The 17,696-nt window shown below is 40.3% G+C and overlaps 1 protein-coding gene across 2 annotated transcripts in view; it reads left to right on the forward strand.

Moving 5' to 3' along the window:
• The first annotated feature begins 4,967 nt into the window (after nucleotides 1-4,967).
• LOC119494063 (protein kinase C delta type-like) overlaps nucleotides 4,968-17,696 on the forward strand; it is a 31,571-nt gene continuing 18,842 nt past the window's right edge. For both annotated transcript variants that reach the window (XM_037779686.1, XM_037779687.1), the window contains exon 1: nucleotides 4,968-5,177. The gene's annotated coding sequence lies outside the window, so the exon portion shown is untranslated. The remainder of the gene's footprint in view (nucleotides 5,178-17,696) is intronic.

Genomic DNA, 17,696 nt, shown 5'->3' on the forward strand with positions numbered 1-17,696 from the left:
CAAAACAATGACAAATATTGTCCAGAAACCCTCACAGGTACTGCATTTAGCAAAAAAAATATGTTCAAATCATAACATGGCAAACTGCAGCCCAACAGGCAACAACAGCTGTCAGTATGTCAGTGTGCTGACTTGACTATGACTTGCCCCCAAACTGCATGTGATTATCATAAAGTGGGCATGTCTGTAAAGGGGAGACTCGTGGGTACCCATAGAACCCATTTTCATACACATATCTTGAGGTCAGAGGTCAAGGGACCCCTTTGAAAATGGGCAAAACAGTTTTTCCTCACCAAAATTTAGCGCAAGTTTGGAGCGTTATTTAGCCTCCTTCGTGACAAGCTAGTATGACATGGTTGGTACCAATGGATTCCTTAGGTTTTAGTTTCATATGATATCAGTATCTTCTCTCTTGCTTTAAAACTGAGCCCACTATAACCTAAAAATCAAAACTTGCGTTAATGCGTTAATGAAATTGCATTAACTTTGACAGCCCTACTAATAATCCAAAACTTTAAAACTAACAATTTAATTTAATTTCCTCACTAATGAACTAATGAAATGCTGAGATACAGTTCAACTGTATATATATAATTTTTTTAATTGTCTTACACCCCTTAAAATCAACAATGCCTCGTGACCCCCCCTTGAAGCTTTAGCGACCCCTAGTGGGGGTCGGGACCCCCTGGCTGGGAACCAGTGCTATAGCCAATGTTGCTATGTACAGTATGAGCTAAGCCAACCCTATGTCTGTCTAAATACTGGTCTGGTTTACCTCAAGGCCATCTGAATGAAGAACCTGTTGAACGTCTCTTTGTCTACAAACATGCAGTCATCAGCCTTGAAACATGAAAAGGCAGAGGAATGATATGAAGAGACATGTAGGAGACGTAAATGAGGACAGATAGAGAAAGGCAGATTCAGTCTGTGGCATGTCTCTTGATGAGAGGACTATTTCTCTCCTTTTTTAGGGATTGTTTTTTCCCCTCCCTCCCTCCCTCTGTCTGCTCTTCTCATTACTCACTCTGATGTTTGCCCTGGCACCGCTGGGATTGGCAGAAATGGCCGTCACAACAGGAACCGTCTGCCCGGATACAAGTCTAATTCACAGGGAAAACATGAAGCCAGTAGTTTCATACAGTATATGCTGCTACGTGTACTAGTGAAATTACATAACCCACAGAGACTCAACAACAGTCAGGTCAAAGTGAACTAACTCAAGCTGGAATTCTAACAACAGATGACGATGCCTGTAATTTAAACTTTAAAGCTGCAAGGTGTCATTTTGCTTTCCTGCAACCTCAGGTCTTAATTAATTTTCTTACCGTCACATAACTTGTGAGATCAGAAAACTATGCACCCATCTGACCCACATTGCTTCGTTCAAAGGTGACATAATCTTTTTTTGCTTGCTCGTGATGAGGAGTAAATCTTGCTTCTCCAATTTGTTGTATTTCCTGCTGAACCAGAATGCTGCAGGGCGGGACAAAACCCTGCAGGGAGGGGTCACTCTAGTGCAAATCCACTGGATATCAGTTGGGAAAGCCAGAGAGCAGGTTTATCTAATGGGAGTGGCAGGCAGGGGTCACTGATCAAAAGTCGGTGATAGTTTTATTGGGTGGAATTTTTATATATAGCTACTGGTGCAGCATGAGGTCATCGGTGAAGATAGACAGTTTTCCAGGAAATGAAAGTAATGGAAAAAAGTTGGGTTTTCCAGTCATGGGCATTCATGTTTTTATGGTAGATTAACTAACACACACGTTAGTACGACGGAGTATTCGGGCCACTTTGAGGAAAAATAAATTTAAAAAAACTGTAATATTATGAGAATAAAGTCATAAGTTTAAGAGGAAAAAAGTTATAGTATTATGAGACTAAAGTCATAATATTATAAAGTAGTAATTGTACGTTTTATTTTAGAGGGGAAATAGAGCAGCGTGCCGCCTGTGTGAAAATGAGGAACGTGGAGCATCTTGTGAAGTTATACTTTAGTAAAAGTTTCACAATTAAGGAAATACTTAATCTTTCGACACATCAGCAACACATTATCATAAGTATCAGGACCTTGAAAAGACTGTGCAAGAAACAAGAAGAAAGAACCAAGGGGAAAGGGCCTAGGGGAAATTGCCTCTTTTGTGGAGGAGGAAATAACTTTTTTTCTCCTAAAGTTATGACTTTAATCTCGTAATATTACCACTTTTTTCACGTAAAGTTACAACTTCATTCTTGTAATATTACGACTTTTTTCTCGTAAAGTTATAACTTTATTCTTGTAATATTACCACTTTTTTCTCTTAAAGATATGACTTTATTCTCATAATGTTACGACTTTTTTTTCTTTTAATATTAGGACTTTATTCTCGAAATCTCCAAAAAAAAAATTCCCCCAATGTGGCCCTAACACTCCACAGTGTTAGATACTCTTTGTCACAACCACAAATTATAGTTTTGAGTGATCTTGAAAATTACCAAATTATAACATATGCTCGACTGCAAATGTGTGTTTTTGTAGTGAAATCTATTGTCCTTCAGTTGAGTTGCTCCAAATGCTCGTGGTGGTGATGAGGTGATGAGTAACGCCGTAGTCTCACTCAGTAATCTCTATCAGCATTCAAACCCGGTCACCTACTCTATACGTCATTGTTGAACCCTTTTCAGAGCTATAAATAGCCCTTTAGGGGTTGAGACAGGCTGTCTAAATTTACTGGTCCATTCTCTCTTATAGTCCCACAGTTTTGGTGGGTGGGGGCTGATGACTCAGCACCACATGGATCTCTGTGTGTGCTTTGCCTTGTGTGGAGGTGATGTGGGCAGGGCCAATATGGGAGTGCACATGGCTGTTTGGATCAGCCCACAAACTGTATTCTACCTAAACCTGTGTGTGTGCGTAAGACAGATGGAAAGAGAGACACTGTATCCGAGCATACACATTGCATTGATTTCCTGGTTTGTATTGGTTTTCCTGCCATATTCAATTTTTCTTACTGAAGGGGAAAAACATGTCAATTGAGGAGCATCATAGTCACCTCATTGGTTTGCATTTCAAAACTGATATGTTGTCTGAAACAATGTCAAGTTCAGGGCAAGGTTTTAACAGACAAACTGAATCCTACGAAGACACAGCATTACTCATGATACAGTGGCTAAGAGAAGCCAATTTCCAATGTAAAATATCAGGTTTACAATGTTGTTGGTCCAGTCCTGCCAGTGCCAAAGTCTGAAAAGTAAATTATAATAAGTACAGAGCCTGTTTTTTATTAATCTATTTATTTGTACACATATAAAACTTTATAAAATCCAGATAAAAATTATAACAATGTGACAGGAGAGGTCAAGAAGCCACAGGCTAATACAACAGACCTCCTCTCAATGTAAGCAACAGACTGTTATAAAGAAATAACAGACCGTAGAACGCCGTGAATGACCAATCAGAATCGAGTATTCAACAAAGCTGTGTAATATATATATAAATATATATATATATATATTAGGGCTGTCAAGGTTAACACAATAATAATGTGTTAACGTAAAGTCGTTTTAACGGCACTAATTTCTTAACGCATTAATGCAACTTGCGATTTTTAGGTTGTAGCGGGCAGTTTTAAAACTAGAGTGAAGATACTGGCATCATATGAAGCTAGAAAACCTAAGGTGTTCATCGGTACCAACCATGTCGTACTAGGTTGTCGCGAAGGAGGACAAATAATGCTCCAAACTTACGCAAAATGTTGGCAAGGAAAAACTTGCATGGCCATTTTCAAAGGGGTCGCTTGACCTCTGACCTTAAGATAGCCACGAGTCTCCCCTTTACAGACATGCCCACTTTATGCTGCAGTTTTGGGGCAAGTCATAGTCAATTCAGCACACTGACACACTGACAGCTGTTGTTGCCTGTTGGGCTGCAGTTTGCCATGTTATGATTTATACATTATTACTACATACTAAAAAAACAAACAAAAATTACAATGGTAGCGGTCAAAGCTTCGAGGCCTCGAAGCATTTGGGTCAGCCCTATAGTTTTCTGGACAATATTGGTCATTGTTTTGTGTTGTTAATTGATATCCAATAACAAATATATACATACATTTGCATAAAATAAGCATAATTGTCCACTCCCATGTTGATAAGAGTATTTAATACTTGCCAAATCTCCCTTTAAGGTACATTTAGAACAGATGAAATACAGTATATATATATATATATATACTGTATTTTATCTGTTTATGGGAAAAAAAGTTGTAATATTTTGAGAATAAAGTCATAAGTTTAAGAGAAAAAAAATCATAATATTATGAGAATAAAGTCATAAGTTTACGGGAAAAAAAGTTGTAATATTATGAGAATAAAGTCAGAAGTTTACGGGAAAAAATTAGTAATATTTTGAGAATAAAGTCATAAATTTAAGAGCAAAAAAGTTGTAATTTGAGAATAAAGTCAGAAGTTTAAGAGAAAAAAAGTCGTAATATTATGAGAATAAAGTCAGAAGTTTAAGAGAAAAAAAGTCGTAATATTATGAAAATAAAGTCAGAAGTTTACGGGAAAAAAGTAGTAATATTTTGAGAATAAAGTCATAAATTTAAGAACAAAAAAGTTGTAATTTGAGAATAAAGTCAGAAGTTTACGGGAAACAAAATTGTTATATTATGAGAATAAAGTCATAAGTTTAAGAGAAAAAAAGTTGTAATATGAGAATAAAATCAAAGTTTACGAGAAAAAAATCAGACTCATATGAGAATATTATATATATATATAATATTCTCATATGAGTCTGATTTTTGTGTGTGTGTGTGTGTGTGTGTGTGCGTGTGTGTGTATTAATCCTCAGTTCTATTTATATGACTTTAAGCATTGCAAAACCATATAGTCTCACTTCTCTGTGTGTGTGTCTGTGTGTGTGTGTTGGGGGGGATTCACCTGATTGACGTCACACATTCACTCCTCTCTGTAGCGCGCGCTGCCGTAGAGCCGCAGCAGTAGGCAGACAGACAGAGAGAGAGACACAGACACACAGAGGGAGAGGGAGGGAGAGTTAACAGCAGCCGACCTCAACACTTCCTTAACCACTTCTGAAGATTTTGAAGTCGAACTTTTGGGGGAAAACCGTTAAAAAAAACCGGTAAAAAGTCGTAATCGCGACAAACTACAGACAGTTTCCAGCTCAGCGGAAGAGAGAGGTAAGAGTCTCAACGGTTTCTTCAGAAGCGGTTAAACTTCTTTTTCTGCGGTTGGACCAGAACTAGTTGTAGTTTGACAGTTGGGACAAACAGCTCTGGCTCTCCTGGCTGTCAGGAGTCTTCTGTCTTTACTTTAACCCGGGTTTAGCTGCTGTTTGGTCTCATATAGCTCGACTGTAAACCTCGGCTGACATCAGTAGTAGTAAAAGTAGGCTAACAGTGAGTGTTGTCGGGAGTGAGAGGAGGAATGTCTTCCTCTCTCTCTCTCACCGTGGTACAGTTGTAGTTACGTAACTTTTAAGTCGTGTTTCAGTACTTCCAGGTTTGCTGGTTAATGTCACTGAACTTTACTTTATGTCGCCTGATTCTGAGTGGAGTAATATATCCAACACAACACCGGGAAGCGTGTTTGTTTGCTTTATACATTCCTCTCGGGAAGTGTTGTATCCTATGGCAACAGAGGGTCTGTCTCAGTGATGTAGTAACTAGTGGAGTATAAGCATGGAGGTGGCTTTCATCATTATGCTGCTAACACAATAAAAACAGAAAAAACATTACTTTAACTCAAGCTCTTTATCCCATTTAAAGGTTTTCTTTTTTATAATATTAAAATTATCTGATTACAGCTTGCTCCTCTATGACAGTAAACTGCATATCTTTGAGTTGTGGACAAAACAAGACATTTGAGGACGTCATCTTAGGATTTTGGGAAACACTGATAGACATTTTTCACTATTTTCTGACACCATATCTGACCTGACAGATTAATCAACTATGAAAATAATAGTTAAAGCTGAAGTAGACGAGATTGGAGCAAATATGATAAAATTATTATTATTATTATTATCCATCCATCCATCCATCTGCAACCGCTTATCCCGTTAGGGGTCGCGGGGGGGCTGGAGCCGATCCCAGCCGACATTGGGCGAAGGCAGGGTACACCCTGGACAGGTCGCCAGTCCATCGCAGGGCTAACACATATAGACAGACAACCATTCACGCTCACATTCACACCTACGGGCAATTTAGAGTCCACAATTAACCTAACCTGCATGTCTTTGGACTGTGGGAGGAAACCGGAGTACCCGGAGAAAACCCACGCTAACACGGGGAGAACATGCAAACTCCACACAGAAGGGTCCCAAGCTGGATTTTGAACCTGCAACCCTCTAGCTGTGAGGCGCCAGTGCTAACCACTGCACCACCGTGCAGCCCCTATTATTATTATTATATATGATTGAATTATTAAACGGTCGCTATATCCTGACAGTAGTACATGAAACAGGTAACCTGAAAATAATCATTTGCCTCTGTGTCCTCCGGTGCTCCTAACAGTATCTGCAAGATTTCACAGACTGGAGGAAAACAAGCAGTAAGAGCTGATCTGAGGTCTACTGTCTATGAGAGCCGGCTGTCAATCACTCGCGTACTCCGACCAAACGGTCAAACTAGGCCGCGCTGATCAAATATGAATCAATATTATGTTACGTTAATGCCTATTTCTCTCCTCAAATGTTTTCAGAATCATCTTGTAGTGCACGGTTTAGCTGTAAAATGAGAAAGTTTGTGACGATTGTAAAATCTGTTGAAGGAACCCCAAGTTCAGGTCACATGACCGGAGCATTGCCAATAGTAACGCTCTCTCAATGAATTAGAATGAATATATATTTTTAAAGCCTGAGAACAGAGCCATGAGGAGATGCAGAAGTCTAGTTTTCTCTCAGAACACTTGAATTTCAACATGCTGAAAGGTTATTATGGAAGTTTTGCCCAATGATGCCAAAAATATACTGCTTACTGCCACTTTAATTGCAGACCTACTACTTGTCGTAGTATCATTTCGTTTTGTGTGAAGCCGCTCAGTGAACTACATCTCTCGTCTCACACAATTTACATCATCAACACTAGCTGGCTAGGTAATTTAGCTATGTTCCAGGCACAGATTAAATGTTATCTTGCCTGATGTGTTTTATCCAGCGACTCCAGGTCTTTTTATCAGCCGGGAAGCGAAAGAACGAGCGAGAGCTGTTACTCGTGTGAGGTATAGCTTCAGCGAGAGAGACGTCACTACACGACTTTTAACTGTGTAGTCTTTCTAATTATGTATTTTCCAAGACTTATGCTTCAACAGTTTTACAACAAACTGCGACTTTCGTGACTTGCAAAATGATCTTTTAAATTGACAAACATCATATGTGTGATTCATGGCGCAATTCAAACGGTATCCAGAAAATATCTGTACCTTGCCGTTGACTACTGTTCATATTTTTTCTGAAATAAGGTCCCATGATGGTCTACCGGAAGGGGCGGGACTTCGCCTCTCTTTACATGGCGAACAGCAGCACTTTGCTCGTTGTGACCTAACTTGAACTGGAGCCGGTATGCATTGTTCAGCTGAGATTAAAATACATGAGCTTGATATGCTCTTCCCTCATTGCACTCAGGTGTAGCAACTGGAAATTCCATCACATAACTCCCTTACTGTCCTTCATCATCTTTTGTGGGTGAAGTCAATGATTGAGAAGTAGGCCACATGTAAAACACAATGAGAACGATGTATTTGTGTCGGTAGGATGACGACATGAGCCTCTGTGTCAAGACTACCCTGGAATCTTGTGGTTATAAACAACTCCTCTGAATCTACAGTAGCTGACATGACTCTTCAGCTCCCCAAGTACACTAAACACATCATCATATTTTGAAATATTCCTTCCATCTCTTGCGAAAGTCTTGTGTCACTAACTACAACACAATTGTGCCTTTGTGGCAATAAGACTCTGTATCCTGTTGTTATCTTGTGGAGGCGATGCAGCTTTGTGAGCGCAGGTAACACTATCTGCCTGCAGTTACTGGTGTGTCAATATTGGCTTGTGGCTTCATGAGCTGCTTGGAGGACGCGGTTGGGACATCTGCTCAGTGAGGAGTTGCCCATGCAGCACTGATCCCTCGATAGTGAACAAGCATATAAAAACATCCCCGACTAATTTAGACGGACTGATATTAGGCTGCATAGTGTGAATAATTGATAATTTCTTTTAAGACAGGATGTCAGAGTAGAGTAAGCTTGTATGCCATGGTTGGTACCAATGTATTCCTTGGGTTTTTCTAGTTTCATATGATGTCAGTATCTTCACTCTAGCTTTAAAACTGAGCCCACTACAACCTAAAAATCACAAGTTGCGTTAATGGGTTAAAGAAATGAATGGCGCTAAAATGAATTTGCGTTAACACGTTATTATCGTGTCAACTTTGACAGCCCTAATAACTACACACACAGAGAGCAGACACTCACACAACAAACAGAGCCGCTCGGCATGAATTTGCTAAATCAGCACTGGATGATGATAGTTTGGCTCATTGTGTGCCCTTGGCCTCTTGTCACTACCTCTCTCTCTCTCTCTCTCTCTCTCTTCACATCATGCCATCCTGCTCGGCTCTCCTTGCTCGGCTCTCCTTGCTCGGATGCTGTTTTGTCCGTCTTAACTGAGCCTTTGTGAACTGTGATCGAGGCAGAAATGGACACCGCTCTTAATGCATGCACACGCACACACACACGCACACACACACAGTGGCACTGGCAGGATTCATTCCATGCTGGTATAGCAGGTTTGACACGGTGCCAAAGAGCTCGATGATACATTACTCAGGAGGAAGGTAGGGAAAATCAGAAAAAGGTTATCATGCCATGCAGTTTGGGTTCATGTGTACTGTCAGTTTATCCAATAGACAGTTATTAACAGCTTGCGTTGATTTGGTCTTAGGTTTCATCAAGGCACAAAGTGTATTATTATAACAGTATCACTGGAATAAATGTATCACAACAGCTATTCATCTGACTCTGACCTTGAACCAGCAACCTCAGCTCTGGTGTCATTCTTCACTCACTCTTCTTTCCTGTCTTACTTTGTCCTGATCGCTGGGTGTACATACTGTATGTGTGCGAGACAGAGAATTTAACATCACAGTAGTAAAACATACAACTTCTGTAGTATTTCTGTTGACATGACCTTTGTGAGTGTGTGGTATGGTGGCGGGGTGGGCTGTTAGACATTAACCTTGGTTAGTGAAAGAAAGGAAGGCTTTGATTCTTTCAAGCCAGCCTCCACTGAAATTCATTAAAGGCTGCTTTGTTCAAGGTTATTAGTGTGTGTGCGCGCGTGCACAAGGGCACTTATGTGCTTTCGAGGCTGTGTTAATGCGGTAATAATACATGCCACCATGCCTCAGTGAAAGACTTGTGGATTAACGCAGGATTATTTGTGAGAATTACGCTGCTTTGTTTGCATGAATTTGTCAAAACTGGGAATGAAGAAGAAAATGAAGTGATTGATTGGGCCCAAAAGTTACCGTCTCACATGAGATACTCTATGTTATTACCTTTCCACCAAGGAGGTCATGCTTTTTCGCCCTACTGTGTCTCTCTTTATATAGACTGTATATAAGAAGTGGACGTAGTCACCACCACGTCACTCATTGGTTTGTGGACTATGGTTTTGAAGCCTCAAGTTTGGCATTTTGTCCGTTGCCATCTTGGTTTTTGGTTGTTGCCATCTTGGTTTTGTGCAACCAGAAGTGATACGAGTGGAGCTAACCAAACTGAAAATACATTTTTAGGCGACCGAAATGTTACAATTAACTTTCATGAACTGAAAACACACAGTGAAAGGGTTAAAGCTCTAAGATAAAAACAAGGACAATTCCCAGATCAAAACCACTGTGGTAGCGACCTGTCAATCACAAGGTAGCCACGCCCTAACTCATACCCTGCTTTATGGTCTATTTGACTGTAAATGGGACCATAATTTACTAAATGAACATCATGCTGTATTAAAGAAGACTTGAAACTAGCGATTGAGACCATAAACTCATATTTACAGGGTCATTTTCTCATAGACTTCTATACAATCAGACTTCTTTTTGCAACCACAGGAGTCGCACCTGCTGGCTATTAGAAAGAATGCAAGTACTTCTGCATTGGTTTCACTTTGCAGACCCGGCGGTAGCCAAGTGGTGTCGCTTGATATTTGTATTTACCACTCCGATTCCCACCGTCACGGATTTTCATCATAAATTTTTTTGCAAAACACTTTTTAATCACATTTGGTTGATCTTAAAGAAAGCTGTTAAATTGTTTGTCATAAATTCATTCTTGAAGGCATTGTGCAGTTATAATGCAATTTTGACATGTGCTCATATCAATTCCACTTCTGCAAATTTAGTGGCTAAAGCAGCATTATCATTTTAAATGGCCAAAACTCTGTGGAATTTTGTTCGGCTCACTTGAAAAATGTTTGCAAAAATCATCTGTACAGCCCTAATAAACCCTAATATTCACAGGAGTTTTGTATTCTATAAAAGTCTGCATGACTGCCTTTCTCCATGTATGTTTAGCTGCAGATGATGATGAAGATAAGAAAAAAATGGTAATGGAGGATTGTTCAGACTTGACAGAGGTACAGTTTGTACAGTATGTACTCTCTCAGTTATTTCTAGTTTATGTACTTTATGTGAAGCTAGGAAAATTGCTATCACAGTTAGGAACACACCTTTTCCACGATCACTGTTTAATTTTCAATGTTGGGGGACGGATTGTTCTTCTTTGAGCTATCATAAAGAGCGGTTTTATGATGTAATATATGTTTATTCACTCAACCAAACACCAGGTTATTAGCTTTAGGCGCGAGTGTGGCCTGGCTGACTCTGACCGTGCTTGTTCAGGTACATTATGATGGTGTGGAGCGTGTTTGTTCAGCTGTAATTTGCCAGCCCACTGCTCCATCCAGCCAGGCTGTTCTGGGTCTGTTGTAGACCTTTGCGTCTCTCACTCAGCCCTTTCTTTCTCTATCATTGTGCGTTGACGGCACAGTCTCTTGAAGTCACTGTTAAAGGAACAGTTAAACTGAAAGGTGTTTTGACATACTTAGTTGCCAACCCTCCCGATTTTCCCGGGAGACTCCCGTTTTTCATTGCCCTCTCCCGGTTTCCTCCCGGGGTCACAATTCTCCCATATTTCTCACTATTTATGGCAAATTTTCACACTTTTTTTCTCTTTTCGTTATCTTAACCTGTTTTGGCACTGTACAGCGTGTATAATCCCTAAAGTGTCCACCCGGACAACAATAGAGCTACACCAAATGTCGTTTCCTGGCGGAAGAGAGCAGTCTGTGCTCGGGACACAGCGCAGTTTGAGCTCATGTTTGAGCTGCGTTCGCTGCTGGATTCAGCGCACATCACAGCGTGCAGCGCCCGAAGTTGGGCTTTGCTCGACATAGCAAAAAGCCGTTGTGACGCAGTGCAAGCCGTTGGAAATAATGGGTTTCAGAGCGCAGTGGTGCCGTTGTCACTTTGTGTCTGAAAGGACCTTCAGTGAGTGAGAGAAGGAGAGAGGAATGGAGAGTACTAAGAGAAAGAAATACTCAAGCAGGGGCAAAAAAATGAATAAAAACTGATGAATATTAGTTTACGCTAGAGATTCACACGCCAATTTTACGTCAGAGGGGCGAATTATTCAGTTTTCCTTCCTAAGAATTAAAGCTAAAATTTAAAGCTTAACATAAAAATGCTGTTACAGTGTACTTATTATTTTGTTATTTTCATTCTTGCAGGAAACAAAGTCCCTGAAACTCATATTCCCCCACTTTGATTTTGAGAACCTTAGTTTTAAGGTCTCAAGGTTGGCGAGTATGTGTGTGGATCACATGGAGTACAAGCACACGGCCTATTTTATTTTCTCTATATTTCCTGATATTGATTGCTGAATATACAGGATACAGTACGGGAATATGTCAAACACTTCCTGGTTTTGCTTGACCACAGGCGCAGCAACAACTGAGCCGGAAACCTCCAAACCTGACATACTCTCACACTGGTTGACATAAAATGTAGTTTTGCAAGACTGACGTTGTCAAAACCGGTTGATCTGTTAACTGCGTCTTACTTTTTTCATCTTCTAGCTTAATTTAGCATCCTGTCAGGCCAGTTTTCATTGCTCGAGGCCTTTCTTCTGTCACTGAGGCAGACAAAGCTATCTCAAAGCCCCATTTCGCCCTTTTTTATAGAAGACAAACACCATGTGAAACTTTTGTGAAGAAATGTGCCACCCAGGTCAAAATATATCAAAAGTACTGAGTCAAAGGAGCCAGTATGCTGCTGGTGTGCTGGACTTTTTTCTCATCATTTCTCATCCAAGTGAGTTGGATGAGAATTATGCCTTATAGATTATGCCTTTTTCACAGCAGGTATTTTGGCTCATCCTATTAGGAAAAGCTCAGATGTTTGTAATAACATTATTGATGGCTCTGTTCTATTCAAGTGTATCACGGTGCCTTCAAATAGGGTCGTGTTTACCGTGTTTACGAGATGAGTCCATATGAACGCCCCCTCATGTCGTATTTACAACATCGTAAGTGGAAAGTTTTTCTGAAAGCTCAGAGTTCACGATGTGTTTGATGGTATTGTCAGATATGGCAGAGGCCATGGAAGTTTGTTTATCGGTGCATAAGTTAATATATTTTAATTTTGTTGGTATATTGTTTTTCTTGGTAATTTTATAATATGTCTGAGGAAAATGTTGATATTCCCAACAACCTCATCTTTTTCCTCTGTCATTATGCCTTTGCATTCCCTGCATTATTTTACCCACTTGCTAGCTTGCTAAATTGTTAGCCTCTGTGGCTTCTAGACGCCGACAGTAACATCGATATTGCCGTTGCTTAGCAGCGGTGCTCTCACGACTTGAACCACTTGAACTCCAAGAATATTGTGTACACGACATCCCATGTTGTAAACACGAGCTCACGAGTTTCATTTGAAGGCACCATCAGACAGTAACCCATGAGGGTGTGACAGTGAGTCAGCATTCACAATACCAGGACCCTGAAACCAAAGCAGCTAAATGGAACCCAGCCATTGTTTTTTTTTTTTTTTTTTTTTTATTTACACCTGTGCTTGTCCATCTGTGACATATTCAATAGGCCATTTTCACAGCAGCCATTTGTACATGTAGTTGCAGTGTAAACACAGTTGTATTGATAAAATTTAATTATGGTCCCGTTCTATTTAGTGTCACAGCCATTCCAGTGAGCCAGCATGCACAATACCACCTAAATGGAACAGCACCATAATTAATGTTATTAATTGCACCTGTGTTAAATGGATGCTGTGAAAAGGGCCCGTTGGTGTTGAGTCAGCTGAATGTGAACCTGGGTATTAAAACCTAAGTTTAAATAGACCTTTTTCACTGCAGACATTTTGACATGTCACAGTAGAAAAGGCACAGGTGCACAGGAGACAGTTTCAGTCCTGCTGTTTTACAGGCAGTTCACTGGAATGGCTTACTGCAAGATTTAATGACACTACTGTAACTGAGCTGTCGTTGCTGCTATTCCTTAAACCTGTGTGTTTCCTGCTATGACAAGTCAAAATGTCTGCTGTGAAAAAGGTATGTGCCCATGTTTAGGTTTGAGTGCCTTTAGTCCTGAAAGTCTTTTATTGTTAAACAAAATCACTGCTGTCAGTACTTCTAGACACTGAGTATTTGGATATTGACACATTTCTGTTGTTGGTCTTGTACTCCAGCACACTGATGGTGTTTACCTTCACATCACATGAACAATGTAGGAACTGTAGCCCATTTTAATATATATACACCCAATTTAAGGGCGCAGAATGTAATTGGACAAGTTACCATGAACTTAATTGAATTCATGTTTAATATGTGGTTCCTTTGCAATCAATGACATCAGTAGACACTTGGTATCTTTCCTGGTGATGCTCTAATAGGCCTGTACTGCATCCATATTCACTTCTTGCTTGTTTCAGGGGATTTTTTGCCTTGAGTCCGGCAAGTCAAACCAGCCCGTTCGCACAAAAAGGCGTATGAATGACACGATGATGCGCAAGGCATTTAGCGTGCAATACAAATGCCTTTCTTGCTTTTGATGTGTCATTTGTATGCCATGTAGTCTGTACTGAGTCCAATGTAAACACATCCGTGTAAATATGCCATGCTCAGAGCTAGTGACGTAGAATAAAAAGCAAGAAAGACCGCTTAAGTTATACAACCTTTAACCAGGAGACCAGTGTTTTGTTTTGCAAGTTACGTTTGTCATGTATTGTTTAGTGACATTTGTGATGTGTTACGTTGTTTCCGTACGTATTGTACTTAGTTTACGTACTTATTTTAAGCCCAACCATGATGTTTTTCCTAAACCTATAAGGGGTTTTGTTGCCTAAACGTTACTGTGGACGTTACCGTAGTTTTGTTGTGTGATGTACAAATAATAAGTGAAAAGCGGCGTACAAATGACACGCGAAAAAGGCTAAAATGCATCCTCATGACGTGCGGAATGTGTAATGTCCTGCTATTAGGGCTGGGACAATACATCTATCTCCCGATACAATACTATCATGATACTTGGGTGCCGATTCTACAAGTATTGTGATTCGATATTATGATTTATTGCAATTTTTGTTAACTTTTTTAACACTATACCATGGGAAAAAGTTGAATCATACACTTCTAGGGACCTTTACTTTAGAAAATATCTAAATTAATACAGTCAAAATATTTGATTTTCAGCACGTATGTAATCAGAGATGTCCTAAAAGTCAAATATATTAGTCATTGTCAGGCACTATACCAATATAGATGCATGACACGCATGCTCCTTTTGATGTAAACAAAACCTTCCTTGTAATGATGTAGCATTGATTTGTGGATCTCCAAGTCAACTCTGCTAGTGGCAGAATTCAAGGTGCTGCAGTAAGAGAGGGAATTCTGTTGTTCTTGTTGCTCTCTGTATAATCCTACCTGTCTTTGCTCGTTCCTACTGATTAAAGGTTGACAAAGCTCCCCAACCTGCTAGACCTGCTGGATCACCTCTTACACTAAATGGCATATCCTCTAATTCAGTGCATACCAAACCTTTGAGTTGCTTGTGGTGCTTTGCTGAGCATGACTTTGATGATAGTCTATCTGTTGCAGACAGTCACGTATCTCTGTCTCTCTCCAGTACTGTGTTGTGTTTATGGAATATTAGTTTCACGTCATTACAACTAAAGGTTATTCTCCTTTAATTAATTAATACTCTTAATCTCTTTCATTGATTTGTGGATCTCCAAGTCAACTCTGCTAGTGGCAGAATTCAAGGTGCTGCAGTAAGAGAGGGAATTCTGTTGTTCTTGTTGCTCTCTGTATAATCCTACCTGTCTTTGCTCGTTCCTACTGATTAAAGGTTGACAAAGCTCCCCAACCTGCTTGACCTGCTGGATCACCTCTTCCACTTAATGGCATATCCTCTAATTCAGTGCATACCAAACCTTTGAGTTGCTTGTGGTGCTTCGCTGAGCATGACTTTGATGATAGTCTATTTGTTGCAGACAGTCACGTATCTCTGTCTCTCTCCAGTACTGTGTTGTGTTCATGGAATATTAGTTTCACGTCATTACAACTAAAGGTTATTCTCCTTGTTGTACATTAATCTGCTTATTTTATGAGCTACTTGTGATTCTGCTGCTGTAAATGCTGATTCTGTAATACATTGCACTCAAAACATAGTAGTTTATAAGTTATATATTGTTCATATAGCTTCCTCAGAGCTGCCAAGTAAAGTGGCATTTAATGGAATGTTTTAGTTACTTACATCTTGTTGTTTTCATGTTTTCCGCATACTGTGCCTTCTTCAAGTGACTGTATAATTTATGAATTATGTTGTGTTGAGCAGGGTTAACACAATGCCCCACAGGGTGGTCCAGCTTTACATTTAAATCTAGGACAAAAGCTAAAGACTTAGAGAAGCTAAAAAGTTCCTTGAGGCCACAGACATGCACATCCATCTCGCTGGAAGTCGACTTCATTGTGGCTGGATCTAGTGAAGGCAAATCTGGTTCTGTCATTGAGTCGGATTTCTCCTCATGTCCACTGGTCTGCCTTCCAGTGTGTGCTTTTTTTCTTTCCCTCCCTTTTGCTCTTTCCTCTACCCACCCCTTCCCAATTGCATGTGCTCATTTTTTCCACTCTCTCTGGGGAAACAAGGCTCTCTTTTCTGTGTAGCAATGCCTGTGTATGTGTAGGCCTACATAAGAGAGTGTTTGTGTAAAGTGGAGAGAAAATAGGAAATGGACTCTAAAAAAGCAAGCTCCATAACTGTCTGTCTGTATGTGAGCATGCTAAAATAGTTGCTCGACCCTCTTGACCTCACTCAAGCCCCTTTCACACAGAGATTCCACAATACTACTGTAAAGAAGATCCGCCGTTACACCGGCTTTGCTTTTACACAACTGAACAAAACAACGGCCGGCATAATGCCACCCCGGGGTTTGATTTTTGATAGCACGCCAGCACCGTGGGAGCAAAAGGGGTGTGACGTTAAACACAAAAGCTTTGGCGTCTCTAGTATGTGTGTGCGTGTAGACTCGCTGTGCCGGGTGTCCCTTTCACACAGACATCGGCTCGGCTCTGTGACTACCGTCATTGGCGGTTCAGCGGCGGAACAACTCTATCGCCTCATTCCGTCTCCGTACCTTTCATACAGAACAGCGAGTCGGAATAACGACGCAACATTCCCACCTTGAACAGGAAGTGTGAAAGGGGTTTCAGAAACAGTGACAGTTGCTTGTTTAGGAGTCTTTAGTTCCGTGACAGGATCACAGTCAAAGCTGCAATTGTTTTTTTGAATGGGTTTTTAGTTAGATGACGTCAGTAAATATCCCACTCGTGAATTTTGAAGCCTTTACGTGTCTTAAAAAGGCGGTTGCTAACAAGTGGCTAAATGAGAATACTAAACGTCATCACGCCGACTCGTCCACCTTTACAGCTTTCGTGTATACTCGCGCTCATGTGACCGTGGTTTAGTTCGTTTATAGCCTAACGTTAGCTTTTTAACTTCTGGTGATTGCATTCCCGCTTCAAAAATCATAAAAGTGGTGTTCATTTGTGGAGATTATCTTGCTGAACAAAACGTCCAAGTATCATAAACGTGTGTTTGCCACAGAGCTTATTTTCTGCAGTAATCCAAAACCCACTGGAAGAATCCCATTGGCTGGGGTGGTATGATGAATCATAGACAGGGCTGTGAAGGAAGACTTAATGATGAATCATACCACCCTGAATTGTTTGGAACACAAAGGTTTGAATGAACTGGCTGAAGGACTTTTTGTATGGAGATGTTGAAGCATGGACTGTGTGTGTTTTCTTCCAGGTGCTCCAGTTTCCTCCAAAGTCATTAAATTAGAAAATTGCTTGTCTGTATGTTTATTTCACTAACTAACATTTTGAAACGCATGCTGTGTTTCTTATCAACAACCAGCAGTTTCTAAGTTACTGTCAGTCACTCCCAAAAATATAAGTCATTAAGTCTTTCTTAACATGCCATTGGGGTAGCCAGTTAACATTAAATGAAACTGGACTGTTGACATTTTCTCACCTATTTGCCGGCTGCTGACTAACCTCTGACTTTTGGAGCAGCTGGAGGTTAAGACGCTTGCTCAAAGGGCACCGTCAGACGCCCGTGTTAGTCA

The sequence above is a fragment of the Sebastes umbrosus genome, chromosome 1 (genome assembly GCF_015220745.1).
Source record: "Sebastes umbrosus isolate fSebUmb1 chromosome 1, fSebUmb1.pri, whole genome shotgun sequence".
Lineage (NCBI taxonomy): Eukaryota > Metazoa > Chordata > Actinopteri > Perciformes > Sebastidae > Sebastes > Sebastes umbrosus.